We start from the raw sequence: 16,227 nt of genomic DNA on the forward strand, positions 1-16,227 counted from the left end.
TCCAAATACTTGTTGACTTTTTCACATGTGGAGCTATTTATCCAGATAGTCTGGACAACAGATTTACTTTAGAAGACCGGTGCTTCTGTTCTGTTTCTAATGTGGTTTTAGAATCCAAAGCATATTCTTCATCTCAAGGCAGAGTCACACACTGCACAGCTTGTAACAAATAATGTGATTGAAGCCACCTGTGACGTATACTGAAGCTAAAGTGATAGAAGAAGGAGTGTAGTCAGCACTTTAATGGCTAAGTCTTAGAATCAATTTTAGCCTTTTTGTACTTATGCCAAGGATAAAAACAGGGAAGACTCCGTTAGTATTATTTGAAATATTGAAATCCATTGAATTACAGGGCCACCTTGGAAGTGAGTTGGAGGTCTTATTGTAAGTAACTTTCCCCTTCACCTCTTTATGTGCAGGTGCTCCTAAAGATATCAATTCTAATATTTGTCCATGAGGACACGATTACTATACCAAAAGAAAGAAGTTTTAATAGCTTCCTTAACTGGTCTACACTTGCATCCTCATGGGAATCAAATGGGTGTAATTTGGCCTAACTTCTGTAGTAGTAACGAGGATTAAATAAAATAATGCACATGAAGTATATATAGCATGGTGCCGGACACATTGCAAATGCTCGATAAATCACGTAGATCAACTCAGAAATCATTTTCCCTGTTAGTATTTTAGAGTATATTTGACATTATGTACAAATTCTTAAATTTATAATCCTAGAAGTCAGGGTGTTAGAAAAATAACTAGTATAGATTAGCTACTGATTAAAAACCATTGTATTTTGTTCTGGGAATTTGAAATATTCCTTATTCCTTTCCAATTTTTTTTCTCTTTAATCACCTTTCAAGTTTCTATTCAAGTTGAGCAAAATTCAAAGCTAAAAAATAAAAACACTCCCTAATGAGGCTACGATGTTATCTCAGAAAATGTGTGCTTTAATTTCTGTGAAATTTAGTAAGATTTTCCATTTGCTTCTTTTGACTTGAGTAACAGTTTTTGAAATAATTTAAAACACATAGTTACAAATATATATGTTCAAAAAGAAAATGTCAATAAGAAAAAAAAGAAAAGAAAAATTATTTGTGCTAATTATCAGCTCCAGCTAGAACAGAGGAATTGAATTGGTACGAAACTTGTTCTGCCAGGAAAAAACAAAAAACAAGGTAAAAAAAAAAGAGCGAGAGAAATAAACTGGTCAAAATACATGAAGCAACTCTTTTAAGCATTGGATAGTAGATGACACAAGAGTACAATCTCTGAAAGAAAGAAGAGAAATTCACAAGGTGAAACACATGTTTGTTACAGTTCTCTGCCTAGGGGTAATTTCTGAATTTCCCAGCATAGGGAGCTGGAGTCCAAGCAGAGCAGAGTGGTCCTCCTGAGTGAGATAAGGAGTCTGAGGTCTGAGTTTCAGGCAGCTAAAGTGACCAGAATAAAGATGATATATAACACATTATATTATGTTAATATTATTATAATATTCATATTATATAAATGAATACATGATATATACCTTTTAATGAATAAATATTTATATATATTTATTGATTTTCTTTGACATGCAGTGGTTCGTGATAGTCATATCTTTATTCTGAATTCTACTCTTTAAAGTTTATTTATTTTTGAGAGAGGAGAGGCAGAGAGAGACACACACGCAGTGAGAGAGAGAGAGAAAGAGAGAGAGAGAGAGAGAGAGAGAGAGAGTCTCAAGCAGGCTCCACACTGTTAGCATAGAGCCTGACTCAGGGACTCAAACTCATGAACCATGAGATCATGACCTGAGCCAAAATCAAGAGTCGGAAGCTCAACTTACTGAGCCACTCAGATGCCCCTTAAATTTTACTCTTTAGAAGTTAAAGTGAGGGGCACCTGGGTGGCTCAGTTGGTTAAGCGCCCAACTTCAGCTCAGGTCACGATCTCACGGTCCGCGAGTTCGAGCCCCGCATCGGGCTCTGGGCTGATGGCTCAGAGCCTGGAGCTTGCTTCCGATTCTGTGTCTCCCTCTCTCTCTGCCCCTCCCCCGTTCATGCTGTGTCTCTCTCTGTCTCAAAAATAAATAAATGTTAAAAAAAAAAATTAAAAAAAAAAAAGAAGTTAAAGTGAATCTTTGTTCCATTTAACATATACTTTCAGGGGCAGAGTTGGTTGAGTGTCTGGCACTCCTGATTTCAGCTCAGGTCATGATCCCAGAATAGTGGGATTGAGCCTGTGTCAGGCTCTGCACTGAGTGTGAGCCTGCTTGAGATTCTCTCTCCCTCTGTCCCTCTCCCATCTCTCTCTCTAAAATAAACAAAAATTTATAAATAAATAAACAAAAAAATAAACATAAACTTTCAAAGTACAGTAAAACTTTGGATTGTGAGTACCTTGTTCTGCGAGTGTTCCCTCAGACGAACAAACGTTTTTTTTTTTTTATTTAAAAAATTTTATTTAATGTTTATTTATTTTTGATAGAGCATGAGCAGGGGACGGGCAGAGAGAGAGGGAGACTCAGAATCCAAAGCTGGCTCCAGGGTCTGAGCTGTCAGCACAGATCCCGACTCGGGGCTCAACCAGTGATCATGACCTGAGCCAAAGTTGGATGCTCAACCGACTGAGCCACCCAGGCGCCCCATGAGCAAACATTTCTAATAAATTTTAACTTGATAAACGAACGATGTCTTGCAATATGAGTAGTATTGGCATGAGTAGTATGACATGACACCAAATGTCACATGATCACAACTGAGCCAGTTGTTCTTGAAATTCGCTTTGATAATACAAGTGCTTTGGATTACAAGCATGTGTCCAAACGAATTATGCTCTCAAACCAAGGATTTACTATAGTATCAATATATGCTCTGTTTTTAATTACATTTGCTTGACATAATTTGACTAATACGCTATTTCGGATTTTTGTGTGTGTGTTTTTAGAATGTCTTTTTTTTTTTAATTTTTTTTCAACGTTTTTTATTTATTTTTGGGACAGAGAGAGACAGAGCATGAACGGGGGAGGGGCAGAGAGAGAGGGAGACACAGAATCAGAAACAGGCTCCAGGCTCTGAGCCATCAGCCCAGAGCCTGACGCGGGGCTCGAACTCACGGACCGCGAGATCGTGACCTGGCTGAAGTCGGACGCTTAACCGACTGCACCACCCAGGCGCCCCTAGAATGTCTTAAAGACAACATGTAGTTGAATTTAATTTTTAAAATTAAATCTTGAAAATCAATTTGATAACTCCAGTCCAATTTTATTTGTAATTTAGAGTGATATACGTTGACTTAGGTTAACGTTTTATATTTTTAATTTGTAAATCTACTTATTTCTTATTATTTCTCTCATTTTATATGAGGGCTTTTTTTCTTTTGTTTTTCTTTTAATTTTCTCCAATGCTCTAGAAAATGTATCCGATTTTAATCCTTCTAGAAAGATGTCAAAGTTCTCAAAAGCATTTTAAAACTTATTTATTTAATTGACATCATCAAAAATATGCTTGGGGTGCCTGGGTGGCTCAGTTGGTTAAGAGTCACACTTTCGCTCAGGTCATGATCTCACAGTTCGTCAGTTCAAGCCTCACATCAGGGTCTGTGATGACAGCTCAGAGCCTGGAGCCTGTTTTGGATTCTGTGTCTCCTTCTTTCTCTGCCCCTCCCCTATTTATGCTCTCTCTCTCTCTCTCTCTCTCTCTCTCTCTCTCTCTCTCTCTCAAAAATAAATAAGCATTAAAAAATGTTTTAAGTATGCTTAAGTCTTCTTTAATTAGGAAAATTTTACTCCCTTCCTAATATCTCCCTATGCATATATAATACTCAGAGATTTGATGATATTACTGGAATTTCTGATCATTATAAGTATTACATATTTTCAAATAATACAGATTTTCATTTAAGAGTAATTACTATATTACATTTATTTTTAAACCCAGAGTTATACAATCTAATCATTTTAACACTTAATTGCTATTAATGCTCATTACTATTGCCCACCTCTAGTCAATACCATTGCTGTGCACCTTGGTGAAAAACATTTCTTCATTTGAAGCTAAGATCTCTAATCAGCAGAGGTCAAAATTGGAAAAAAGGAAGGAAAAATTCAATGAGTGTGTTATTAGATGTAATAATGAAAGGCTTCATGAGGTGCCTGAGTGGCTCAGTCATTTGAGTGTCCAGCTCTTGATTTCTGCTCAGGTCATGATTTCACAGTTCATGGGATCAAGCCCCATGTCAGGGATTCTCTCCCTCCATCTTTCTCTGCCCTGTACAATGCGCATGCTCTCTCTCTCTCTCTCTCAAAATAATAAATAAACATTAAATATATCATTATTAAAAAAAATAAGGAAAGGCTTTATTTACACTGACATCCCTGGATTCCTAGATTTACATACTGTGACTTTGAGACAAACAATGATATTGGTCTTTGTTTCTAAGAGAGAAACAATGATATTGGTCTTTGTTTCTAAGTATATATGGATACTATAAGATTGATCTCCCAATTAACCCTTATTGGGAGCGTTATGATCACCTCACTAGTGCCATAACTTGATTTTTGGGAACTATTCCATTATACTAGCCAGGTACTTTTGGATTATGGGGCTCATGGTAATGCTAGTGAATTCCATATATGTGAGTCATTGCCACATTTATTTTTCTATGAAATGAGTTCATTGGCCAGAAGTAATGTTGCTTGTGCCATGGTAATGAATAAGGGATTCATAAATCCATGTACAATGTTGCTTATAGAAGCTTTGTGGGCAAGGAAAAAAGTCCATTTTCAAAACAAGTATGTATTCTAATGATGACAGATCTCTTCCCCATCTAAGATGGCAGGAGCACAATGTAATCAACCTGCAATAAGATGTCTGACTCATCTCTGTTGTAAGAATCAATATTAGTCTCTGAGAAGCTCTGCTCCAGGCCTAAATCTTGTGTGTGATCTTTTAGGCCCAACCATAGACAAATGCAAAGGCTCTGTCTGTCTGCCAGATAGAGGAGGGGGAGCATCCTGGCTAAGGCACTTTTCTTCACTCTGACTCAATATTTTCCTATTATTAGCTTTTCGCTTCTCCTTACTATTGTCCCCTTTCCCAGCTCCCCAGGTATATAAGATAACAGGAACTTTTCTTCAAAGTTCCTTGGCAGTGTGACAATTCCCCCTGCCTGTGCTGCATGTCGTTTGACCCTCTCCTGGGACAAACTTAAAGGAAGATTTGTGACATATGCTTATGGCATTGTTTCTGGAGACCCTGTCTACTCTTTGGTCTTGGGATTCTGGTGCTGTAAACACAATTGGCTCTGGAACCCAGATGAAAGGCTATGACTTTTCCTGTGGTGAGTTAAATCAGATTTTTGACTACCTGGTCTGGAATTTGTTCTTCCACAGATTTAGATCAAATGGTATTTTAGTAAAGTGCCTATCTATTTCATTCTTAGGGATACTGTAATCAATTAGCTGCTACCAAATATACTTTCAGGCTAAAATATTCTCATTTCTACTTCATGACTGCTCCCCCTTCTTTCTAGTAGTTAAGTGCTGCCACCTGACCTCTAATATGAGAGCCTATCATCCCCTTTGAAATCACAGAGACTTTCAAGGATACTAAGTCCCATCTCCCCCCCATACCAATATCTTCCTCAATTCCTTAGTGAAGGGAGTATGCTCAGTGCCTTCTCAGGGGATGTGGTAGAGATGGGTAGTCAAGTCATACATGATAAGTTTACTCCAACATTCCTATATCCCTAAGTATTTAGATTCCTTCATTTACATTATGCCAAGGAAGTTCATCTCATTCTCATTAAATGTAGGCCAGTACTGAATCCAAGGTTTGGTCATCTAAACAAGTGCATTATTAAAGCTATTTTCAGCTGCATAAGCTAACCCATTAAATTCAGAATTGCCAGTAAATGCACCCATATCAATAAATTCAGTCCAATCCAGCATTATATTACTTCTTCCATTTCATCCAAGATCCTTAAAATCCATTCCCATATATATTCCCAAGGTATTCCCAAGGTTTCCACTGATGATATATGTGTGTGTGTGTGTGTGTGTGTGTGTGTGTGTGTGTGTGTGTGTATGCAAAATCTTATAATCCTTTTGAAGTATAAGCTATTTACTCCCAGGTTAGGCTTTGCATTTATCCCCCTGGAGTATACCAAGATCTGATTCTAGTTATATATCTAGAAACAACAAAGAGGGATGGAATGGATCTTGAGAAAATTAGGATTTCTCTTGCAAAGCAGCTGCCCCACAGGAACTTATTACTAGGTCTTCAAGCAACAAAAGGCTAGTATCTTTAGGTACAGGAAGACAGATAGCTTCTACTGATAAGGGAAACCCAGAGAGCCCTGGGGAGTTCAAGATTCTCAGCTTCCTCTGAGACCATCAGATATCCGCATTCCAAATATCAGGGTTTTATTCATTACGAATCATTGCCCAAACTTTTGCATAAAAAGCTTAACAAGTCTGAATTCATCTTATATTGTCATTATGCAGCATGCCCAATTAGATCTTGAGTCTGATTTTCAATAAGGTTGATCCTGTAACTATAAGAAATAAAGCTTCTCTTAGGGTCATCACAGAAGTTTTCTGGTTGTCTGACCTTGGCTAGAACTGAAAATTGAAAGCTCTGGGATTGTCATTTCCTTCTGCAAAATCTCCAATATGGAAAATGGAGCTCTCAAACTCCATCCTACAGCCATCATTATTTCCATAGCACTCAAGTTCAGAAGCAATTTGTTTCCCCCCACCAAATACTTTCTCAGCGAGCATTCTGTTACCATCAGTAATAAGTGATAATGTGATTAATTGCAATACACTGTAAATGCATATCAGTGCAAACTGGCAAGGAGCACTGAATTCAAGATCAAGGCCAATTGATTCATAACAAGCCAATCCCATTTGAATGTTATACCAACTACCATATATGTCTGAGTTCAGGCAGGAACCTAGAAATTACACTGGTTATTTTAACTGAGAGAATGGACACAGGAAAAGTACTTTAACAGGCACTGGAGGACTTAAAAAAACACGAATACTGAGACAAGTTGAGTTAGTGACAGCATGAAACAACCAACCCTAAGTTGGGGCAAAAGAAAGATGTTGGAAATATCTAAACCTGTAGAGTGAACACCCTCCTGGCTGCCGCTAATGCTCCATTTGCTCAGAGGAAGGATCCCACCAAAGATGGGTTCAGAACTCTGAGGAAAGTCTGTGGCACACTGTGGCTGGTGTGGGGTGAAAAGAAGTTGGCCACTGGAGCCAACCACCCTTTCTGAGGTGAAGAGATGTTTCTCAGAGGTGTTGACTGGTGGGAACAATAAATAAGCAGGAAGAAGCAAGTCCCTTCTCTCCGCTCCCACCTCCCAATCTCCCTCTAGCGCCCCTATTGGTATTATCAATTGGGAAAACACCTGGCAAAGGAGAATGGAAGTTTGCAGAATCCCAGCGCAGGACCACAAAGCCGATTATAGAAAGCTGGGTTTGGATCTAAGAGACAAGCTTAATAATTGGCACACAGTGTCCTCACAGTTCTTAAGCTCTTAATTTTGATTCATCTCTTGATCAATTGGAATGACTCTTTATGTAATTTCCATATTATACTATTCGTGCATTTGAGATTCAAGAATATTATTGTCTTGCCTTTGCTAATAAATTACAACTTTATTGTTTACAAGAATCTTGGGTTATGATTGTCTTTCTACTAAAGTTTCTACTAAAAATCCAGGAACTTAGTGTTGTAGAGAACAGGTTGAATGCTAAATTGTTTTCTTTGTAGGTAATCTAGTTTCCTCTTGAATTGTGATTGTTTTATTCTTATTGATGAAAGCATTTACTGGAACATGTATAGGTATCTCTGAATTCACTTGGTTTGGAATGCAGTAACCCTCTTTTGATCTGTGTCACAGTTTCTCTTTAACTTGGAGGGTTGCTCTCTAATTTTATCATCAATTGTTCTAGTTTCATCATTTTCATTTGTTCTAGTTTTTCTTCAGACAGAGAAATTATCTATACGTTGGCTTTCCAGGGTTTCTTTTTTTTTAATTTTTTTTTAACGTTTGTTTATTTTTGAGACACAGAGAGACAGAGCATGAACGGGGGAGGGTCAGAGAGAGAGGGAGACACAGAATCCGAAACAGGCTCCAGGCTCTGAGCAGTCAGCACAGAGCCCGACGCGCTGCTCGAACTCATGGACCGCGAGATGATGACCTGAGCCCGAGTCGGACGCCTAACAGACTGAGCCACCCAGGCGCTCCCCAGGGTTTATTTTAGATACCTGTCATTTTATTTCTTATTATTTTGTGCAGTTTTCCTTTCTCTTTGATGACCAGAAGACCTGTTAATATATATTCTGTATCACAGATTGTAGTATCACTTCTGCCCAGGACTGCAATTGTATTTTAATTTCCTGGCAATCCTTTCTCGCTAAATCTTGTTGTCTTTCCCTCTTATCCTGTTGCCTTTTAATATTACTCAGTTTTCTCTTTATGAATTTCAACTCCTGTTTCAATAAATGCCATGCTTCCTTGCAATATGTTGCACATGCCAAGCCTTTTACTGAAAGTTTCATCTGGACCCCTTACTAGATAATCTTCAGAGATATCTTTTGCTGCCAAGTCTTATACATACCATTCTCATTACCTTGTTCCTCAGTTCAATCCCCAGATAGTGGTATTTTTTTTCTTTTAAGGTATCTCCCCAAATAGTGTGTTATATTCAAATTCCAAATCTCCTAGCAGACGTACTATATGAATCGTTCCGTGCCTTTTTTCTTCCTCTGTGACAAATATCCTTCTCTAAGCTTACGTCTCAAAGACAAAGTTATTCGTTCAGCTTCCAGTCTATTTCTCAGCTTCCAAAAAAGATTTCTACTAGTTGTCTTTTAAGAGGAAATGCTTTAGTATGCCTACTTCCTAATATCTGTCATCCGGACAATAAAGTGTATGTGAAAACTTAGAGTTTCCAGCCTGCATGTTCTTCTATCAGAATTACTCATGTTTCCCCTTCCAACTTGATAGTTTCACTTGTGGTGATTATTCCACTTTTAATCCAGGGTGCTATTGGCAGTACCTCTCACCCTCCTACCTCCTTCCACATTAGCTCAGGTGTTTTCAGGGATTTGTTCTCTCTCTCTCGTTCTCTTCCTCAGTAAGATGTACAGTCAGAGGAGATAGATACCAATTCTAGTTGACTCACATGTAAGCAGGACACTTGCCCCCCTATCCTGTTAATGTAGTTCCTGAATATTTGAATCTGAATATAGACATTCATTTTATTCAATTGAGAAAAAAATGCTTCACAATATGAAGCCCAAAGTATCACATTAGGAGTGTCTGAATGTGTTTTTCTTAATCTAGCTTCATGTGTATTTCATCCCAGATTTCCCTGAATTCAGAGCCCAAGACAAGGGTTATTTGAGTTGCAGGAACCCAGGACAGCAAGAGGGAATTATAAGGAAAAGGGGGTGATTAAAGATTCAAAGCAGTGCAAAATCAGGGATCACTTCACTGACCACTACTTCACAGCAATGCCTCTGCTGGGCATGTCGAATGTCTCAGGAGAGCTATATGGAAACACATTCTCAGAGCAGTCCATGTGAAGCAGGGAGAAGGTGGGACTTTATTTGCATGCTCTTTCTAGTCTCTCGCTTCCCAATGGGCAAAGTTTGATCTCCAGGGAGGTAACTCCCACACTTCCAGGTTGAATCATGTGGATCCTTTAGCAGCTGTTCCAGGTGCCAGATATGATGGCAGGAATGGCAGGATTAACCAAAAAGTCTGGGCACGTAAGACTGATCACCCTGGTTGCACTGAACTGGCCAAGAGGGAGGGTCTGACACCCCCAAAGCTTTTTGGCTGTCCCAGATGGAGTCAACCTGGTACAGGAAGGAGGGCTAAGGCAATCTGGGGTGACAAATACGATTTATGTGATATGATGTGCCTTATAGTTAATCACACACTTTTGTAGACTTTGGCAGTAGGGCACCCATCAGATCTTACTTTCATTATTTTTTATTGCTTTTTCAACTGGGCTCAGGTTTTTTTGGTGAATATTTTTAGTGAAAGTGGAATAGGAAGTCGTCAATAGCTGATGTCCAGATGTGAGAATAAATTTGAGATGTGCCTGAATGCTTCAAACAAAACTTAAGTTTTACCTTAACACATCCCTGATAGTTATTAGTATGTCAATTTATAAAATGATTCAAGCTGATTTATTTCTAATGAAAGGCGAACTCCAATTTATTAGCTGGCATTGTTTAATTCCTTGTTCCAAGTTAAAAAGGATTCATTCTCTGCCTGAATGTTTAGTATTTGACATGTCACATTTTCTGCTTATATTTTCTTTTGAAGGAGTTGGCCGATTTTGATAAAATACAGAAAACTAATAAGAGGTATCGTTATAAACTCTAAAATTACTTTGTGGTTCTGGCTGTAGTTTTGAAAAAAAAAAGAATGAGAAATTTTTATGTCAACATGTAAAATTGTACAGATCATGATTTAGAATTTAAAGAACTAGAAAACCAAACTAAAATATGTCCTCTATTAAAAATATTTTAATATATAATGGTAATAAGTTTTTACCATTTGGAAGAATATTGGAAAAGAAAAGTAAGTATATAATTTTCTCTCTTTAAGGATTGTATGTCATCTTGCAAGAAAAGGTAGTGATAGTGATCCACCAAAACAGGAAAATGGTTCTGAGAGATCTTTCTAGCACTGATAGAAAGTGAATTTTGCAAATTAAGTTGGACACTATGATTACAGCTGCAATCATTTGAAACATGTATTTATAATTTAAAAAAAAGTCAGGATTCTTTGTTCAGTATTCCAGTGGAGCGATATAAACCTAGATACATGCATCCTGCTCCAAATATATACTTTGACCAGTTCACTTCTCTATTCAAGACAGTGGAGGTACTTGAGCTGCTTAGAAAAGTTTGTGTCGTGTAGAAAAATATGAAATAAACTTTTCCCTAACTGGTTTTAACCTTGCTTTTGTTTATGTAGTTGGTAGGGGGGAAAGGGAAGGAAAAGAGTATAAACGATGGAAAAAAGAGTAGAGAGAACTCATGGCCAAGGGTAATTGAGAAAGGTACACTAAATTTGTCTGTCAGGGGTTGGAAATCAGTATTAAAAATGTAAAGCACCAGAACGAGAGCGTCATTACCTGCCCCAAACATAGAGAAGCATTTCATTTCATTATTGTTCATTTAACTATTCAAAATGTTCAGGGTGCCTGGGTGGCTCTGTTGATGAGGGTCCAACTCTTGATGTCAGCTCAGGTCATGCTCTCACAATTCATGAGATGGGGCCTCGTGTTGGACTCTGCACTGACAGCACGGAGAGAGCGGATTCTCTCCCTCTCTCTTTGTCCCCCCCACCCCGTTTGCACATGCATGCACATTCTCTCTCTCAAAATAAACATTAAAAAAAGTAAACGTACAAAAAATTCAAAATATTCAAAAGGCATTTTCCCCCCAAAGAGCCAGTACTTCATATTTTAATACTCATCAAATTAAGTAATGCATATATCCTATGTTCCTGGACTACTGTATTTTTCATTATAAGGAAAGGCAATTTTTACCAAAGATTTTTTTTTTACCTAAGTGATAGAATATCATGTTCTACTTTGTGAAAACTGAGAATATGTGGAGAAGTTATTCTGTACATTTCCTCTCAGGATCTGACTGTAAAATGTGACCTTTACTGAAAGCTGGCATTATGTACAGATATTTTGATATCTCAATTGCATGAAAACATACCTTAACAAATTGAAAGCAGTGACCTGTCTCTACTCTCAAATATATAAAGAGAGGGTAGAATCTTTCAAGCTATAGGGGAAAAGGTGGGGAAAGGGTCATCAAATACTGGTAGAGTAGCTCTACTGAAAAGCAGTGCAGGAGTGAAGCAATAAACCATTCTCGTTCTGTAATGAAGGCTTTTAATAGATAAGAAAAAAATAATAAATAGATTTGTTTCTTAAATTTGGGTTTTTGCTTTAAAAATGTGCTTTAAAAAATAAAAATATGCTTTAGCTGCACTTCATTTCGCACACCTGAGTCATCATAAATTTCCTCATGTAGCAATATTTGCCTTCTAGCATCAGCTTTTAGGAAATCTACCAGGACAGCTCACGTGAAAAATGTATATTCCTACAAAAAAAACTTAAAAAACAAACAAACAAAACAAATGATTTGTTTCACTTGTTAAAAAACACAACTGACATAGGTTTCTCCAATTTTTAATATTTCTGGTGGTAGAAAGAGGTTTCCAGTTGCGACAGAGACACCTTAACTCACACTGCAATTCTCTCAGGCAATGCGTGCGCCTTGTGTGTCCTTTCACAGTGCAGTTCACTTGGAGACAAAAGCAAGAAGAATTTGTTTCACTTGAGCTACTCCCTTTTAACATATGCTTTCCAGCTGACTAAAGTTATCTTTCAAATTGCAGCAGTCAAAAGGGCATCAGCCATAACCATCAAAACTGTTATGGATTTTTTTTAGCACTATCATGCTCAATAAACGGATGAGAAACTTGTTCTAATTTGTTCGTTAATGTTCTGGTTTTCATAATTTACCATGTACATATGCAGCCCTACAATTACTACAAATTAACTATATTAAAAGATACCTGATTCTAAAATATCATGTTCAAAAACTACCTCCTGTAAAATATGACCACTGGAGAAAAAAGAATTCTTATGTTGCCATTCTAAATAAGAATATCTCATTGGCCTTGCTGTTAAAAGAACAATAGAAGACTAATTAGCTCAACTATGTATTAGTCCCAGTGAGGGAACCCCAAAGCCCACAGTAATTTTGACACAGATGTATGCCACATGATACCTTTATTATATGCTAATGATATTTGACCAGGAAACATAATCAAAACTTTTTTAAAAAATCAATTAGAACTATTTCATTATAATAAAAAGAAAAGATCTACATTCACTGTAAGTTCTTTCAACAATTTTTGCTAATTCAATTATTTTCTGTGCATCTTTAATAGATCAACTTCGTGTATTTTCCATCTGAAATAATCATTTTAACATCTCTAAATGACCACGTATAATATTTTGGAGGCTATAGAGCCATAGACAGTCAGCTAACAAAAGATTCAGGTTTGCATCAGTCATTTTCCCATGATTGTTGCTGCATCAAGTAAAGGTACATCCATGCCTTCCCTTCCCCAGATTTTCACCAGGAGGTACAAATTTATTTAATGTATTAGCCGTTAGAGTTTTGTAGGTGGTTGTGCTGATTGGTTTCAGTCACCATCAGGAATACACCTAGGAAATTTTTAAATATATATCTCGGTTCACAGGTCTTGAAAATTAGCTAGCAAAATCCTATAGTCCTCTCTATGTGTTTTTCCATTCTTCTAGACTTAAAGTTGCGTGTGGTCAGAAGCTATTTCTACTGTGTTTGTTACTGTATGTTCATCAGCTAGCACCACATCTAGATTTTAGTCAATATTTACTGAATGTTTATTCTTGCATACAGGAAGAAATGAATGCTAAAATTCTAGATTACAAGGAGCTACAAAGCAGGCATCCATTTTAAGTTTTCCTTGGGTGGCATCTACCTTTATGCCTTGCCCAATCAAACATCAAATAAAACTTATGTGCTAATGATGATGGAAAATGAGGATAATGATGATTATTATAAAGCATTGTTCTCTGCCTTGGCTTTACATCAGACTCATATGAGAGTGTTGAAAACACCATTGCCTGGGTTCAACCTCGATTTTATAATTGGTCTGGGGTGTGGCCTGGGCATTAGGGTGTTAAAGCCTCTCCAGGTAGTTCTAGTGCACAGCTAAGATTGAGAACCACTTAGGTATGATGACGTCATGATGCCTATGATGAAGGGAAATTTCAGAACATCCACCTTATAATTTTACTTTATGAAAAATAAAAGGACCTTGTTTAAAATAAAAAGCCAAGTTTAGGAAATATAACAAATCCATTGCATTTCTCCTTGATACACTGGTGCGCGCGCGCACACACACACACACACACACGTGCACAAATACAAACTTCAACACTTTCCTTTGTTCTTTTCCTTACAGTCCAAAGAGAAAAAATTATTTAAAAAAAGACTTAACAAGAGCTACGTTTGACCTGCTCCTTAAATAGTAACGACAGAAATATGTATAAAATTAAGAAGCTTGGGGAAGGCGAAAAGAAAGTGGAGAGAGAGGCTACTGATTCTAAACCTACAAAGGCACCTATTTTCCATAATAACAAAAATGAGAAGATGCTCACATTCAGACTGCCTGAGCAGGTGCTTTCTCTCAACTGTCTGCTCACTTGCCTGACCCTTTCCATTCTGTTTTAAACTAAGAATACTTAACTCCAAGGTAACTGTTCAACCAAAGACTCTGAAACCAATCTTGTCACAAATTAAGAAATATTTAAGAAGCTTGAACATATAACTCAGAAGCTCAGCCTGGTGTTATTATACTGTGACTTTGGGCTCTGCTTTCATAAACAGATTTCTGCCTTGTCCCCACATAGATAAATCCTTGCTTTTACACATTTTTCAAATTAATTAATTAATTAATTAATTAATTAATATTTATTGAGATATAATTGACATTATATAAGTTTAAGGCATTGCATGTGTTGATTTGTTACATTTATGCATTGCAATATAATTGCCACTATGACATCACTTATATGAGGAATCTCAAAAAGCTGCGAAACACTCTTAACCTTCCTTATGCACTAGTCCTGTGACAAGAGTTCTTGCTTGGTTTCTCTCACTTCTCAGGAACCAGAATTCTGCTCTTTCTCCTCTCCAGAAACTCTTTACTATTTTCAGAAAAACTATAACTTTGGGGCCAAGGTCACCAAGCAGCTGAGTTGATAGACATCTGCGAAGTGTAATTTATAATTACAAATATCCCACGTGAAACACATCCCAAGATATCTGCTAAAGTATCTCTGCTAGAGATGGGTTTACTTCTGTTCAGCGAATTCTCTGAGTATGCTAGGGCTATTGTTATGGAAGGTGGATTTTCCAAACTAAAAATTGGATATACCCTGAGAATGTCTAGCAATAGGAGAGAATACTTGATGCCAAACTCAATAAATCCAAAGTTAACTAAAACAATTTTTCCTAAAATACTCTTTTGGTCATAGAATAGGTCACTACTCCTTATGCAAAAATTTTTACTACATCTCAGAACAGAGAAGAACTATTGAACTTCGAATGCCAGAACTGTTTAGAAAAAAATGAAAACAAAAGGTATATAAAAACAGTTCATGAACAGAGCAGTAGTTAAAACACGGTATTTAATCTGTAACATTTCTATTTATTGATTGCATGAAAATTGGAAAAACGTTTTTCTCTACAGAATTTTCTTGTGTATAAATGAGAGAATAATGCACCCAGGCTGGTGGCCAAAGAAGCAAGTATTAAAACGTAGTTCCTAGAATAATAATGAATATTACTGCCAAGAATAGAAATTACCTTCCGTGTGCTTCGAAAGTGCGTAAACACTTATTTTGCTCCTTTAGTTTACAAAGACGCTTATTTGTGAAGTCAGAAGTTGTCCATCAGTAGTTAAGTGTTGGTGGAAATGCAGATTACCTCACAGCTAATCCACTCACAAGAATTATAATAAGAAACTTTACTTTCTGAAAAAGAAAGGAGAGCTAACCAGGAGATGCTGTCACCTATTTTAAGCGAATTTTTAAAATACTTACATTCCACAGCAGGGTTGTTTCACTTCCAATAGCTCTTCATAGGCAACTATCAACCAGGTTAGGAATTTAGTGCATAGTTATTGTGACATGAGTTTTTGATGAAAGCAATCAGCTATTGTTAGCAAGTGAAAGTTGAAAAGATTGCATTGGTCAAACAAAAGCACTTTTAGGCTGCAAATGCGATTGAGAAAAGGCAACAGTCAAAACACTGCCAAAGTGATTCGTGACATCGGAATGTTATCTGGATTAGGTCAGAGGAAATGTTGAAGTGGTGTCATGATGTACAGATCAACTCTCAATTTAGATTTTGATAATCTAAGATTTTACAGAACGTTCGCAAGCATGGTCATAATGGAGTAATAACCACAAAATGTTGTTGAATATGTATCATTTAGAAAAGAGAATGTAGCAAAGGTACATGATAGTTTTGCTTAAAATCCTGTCTTGTCAAAAGTAAGTTCTATACGTGTATTATTGTCAAATGATTTTTTTTGCTTCAATTTTGATGTCCTGAAGTTTTTTGT

At 37.0% G+C, this 16,227-nt stretch overlaps 1 long non-coding RNA gene across 1 annotated transcript in view; it reads right to left on the reverse strand.

Annotated features, from left to right (window-relative positions):
* LOC128314625 (uncharacterized) overlaps nt 1-15,877 on the reverse strand; it is a 42,023-nt gene extending 26,146 nt beyond the window's left edge. The window contains exon 1 of the long non-coding RNA XR_008296488.1: nt 15,704-15,877. This is a non-coding gene — a long non-coding RNA (uncharacterized LOC128314625). The remainder of the gene's footprint in view (nt 1-15,703) is intronic.
* Nucleotides 15,878-16,227: the final 350 nt, after the last annotated feature.

This window comes from Acinonyx jubatus, chromosome A2 (genome assembly GCF_027475565.1).
Source record: "Acinonyx jubatus isolate Ajub_Pintada_27869175 chromosome A2, VMU_Ajub_asm_v1.0, whole genome shotgun sequence".
Classification (NCBI taxonomy): Eukaryota; Metazoa; Chordata; class Mammalia; order Carnivora; family Felidae; genus Acinonyx; species Acinonyx jubatus.